The following is a 1,926-nucleotide window of genomic DNA, read 5'->3' on the forward strand; positions in this document are numbered from 1 at the left end:
ACTGCGTGGAGCGGGGCCGGGAGGGGAGGGGGGGGCAACTTCCAGCAGCCCCCGCGCGGCGGGAGGGGCTTTGCAAGGTGACTCAGGGGTTTCCCCGGGGCGCGCGTGCAAGGGGGGGGCGTGAGTGTGTGCGCGTGTGTGTGGGGGCACGCAGGTGTGTGTGTGTGTGTGTGTGTGTGTGTTTGTCATAGCAGGTGCGTGCGAAGCGGGCGCAGGGCCCTCCTGCTAGGCGGAGGTGTGCAATGTGAGGGGGCGTGGGCGCAGCGCGTGTGCAAGGGTTGGGGGCGCACGTGTGTGTGCAAGGGGAGGCGGAGTGCAGGGAGTGACTCTGTGCACACGTGTGTGTCCCGGACACCTGGGTCCCGTGGATGCAGCGGGGTCGTGCCCCGGACCGCCTCAGGGAACCCAGGCGTCGGCCGGCCGCTTCTCCCGGATCCAGGACGCCGCGGGGCCGGGATCGAGCCGGGCTGTTCAGCCGCGGGCGCGGGATCCCGGCGCCCCCTGCGGGCGGGGAGGTGGGTGCAGCTCGTGTGGGGGTATGAATGTGTGCGTGTGTGTGCACCCCTCCGTGTGTGTGTGTGTGTGCACCCGTCTCTTTGTCTATACACCTGCGGGTGTCGGGTGTGAGTGTGTGTACCCCTCCGTGTGCCTATACGTGTGTATGCATGTGTGTGTGCACCTATGGATTTATATGCGTGTGTGTACGCAGGTGTGTGTACACCGCGGTATGTGTCTATACATGCGTGTGTGTGACTGTGCACCTATATGTTTATATACACGTGTGTGTATGTGGGCGTGTGTGCACATCCCTCCATGTGTCTACATATGTCCGTGTGTGTGTGTTCCCCTCCATGTCCGTGTGTGTGTCTATATACATGTGTATGCACACGTGTGTATGTGTGTCAGTACAGCCATGTCCAGCAGCATGTGCGTGTCTGTGCACCTCTGCCTATATATGTGTGTGTGTGTGGGGGGGGCTGTATACAGCTCTGTGCACCTCTGTAGAGGCATGTGCAAGCACATGCATATGTGTGAACATGCCTGTTCGTGTGGGTTGGAGCATGAGTTGAGTGTGTGTGGAGCAGTGGACCAGGGTGTTTGCCTGTGTGGTGACACACGTGTTGTGTGCACATAGCAGCACGGTTGTGCACAGCCAGACACATGGGTTTGTGTCCTCCCATGGCAGTGTGTGCGTGCCTGTCAATCCACACGTGTGTGCTTACACGTCTGTGCATGCATCCGTGGAGAGGCAGATATGCGTGCATGTGGGGGTCTCTGTGCACACGTGCGAGCCAGGCCCCTTACCTCTGTATGTGTGTGTGTAAGCCCCAGACACCTGGGTTTCCTGTGTGTGTGCACGTTCATGTATCCCGGATCTGGGTTGTGTGTGTGAAAGTGTGTGCAACGACCCATTGGCGAGTGTGTCCACGTGCCCAGGCGTGTGTGTCGGAGTGCGTGTGCGTGGGCACGTGTGCGCTGGGGCGTGTGCAGCCCATTGCTCTGCGCCCTCCCAGAGCGGGAGAGAACCCAGGCGTCCGGGCCCCTCCCCCCTCCCCCAGCAAGAGGCTGGCACGCAGTGCGGGGGTACAGAGCTTTATTGCCCCTCGGGGGGGTGGGGGCACTAGCAGGGGAAGGGTTAAGGGTGGGGTCTATTGCACATCATTCTGGGGGTCCCCGTTGCCAAGGCTCTGTCATCAGGGCAACTGCTGTATGCAGGTGCCAGTCCCGTTGCTGTGGGGGGGTGTTGTCGTCACGGCGACCTGTCACCCCCAGCGAGTGTTGCCAAGCGCCTTCCGTTGCTGTGGCGACCGGTGCCCACGTCAGCCCCCGTCGCTAGGCGCCCCCCAGTTGCTAAGGTCAGTCCAGCATCTCTAGGGCAGGGGTGCTATGGTGACCGGGGCAGGAAGGGACTACATCTCCTGGGGG

The sequence above is a fragment of the Alligator sinensis genome, unplaced genomic scaffold (genome assembly GCF_000455745.1).
Source record: "Alligator sinensis unplaced genomic scaffold, ASM45574v1 scaffold553_1, whole genome shotgun sequence".
Lineage (NCBI taxonomy): Eukaryota > Metazoa > Chordata > Crocodylia > Alligatoridae > Alligator > Alligator sinensis.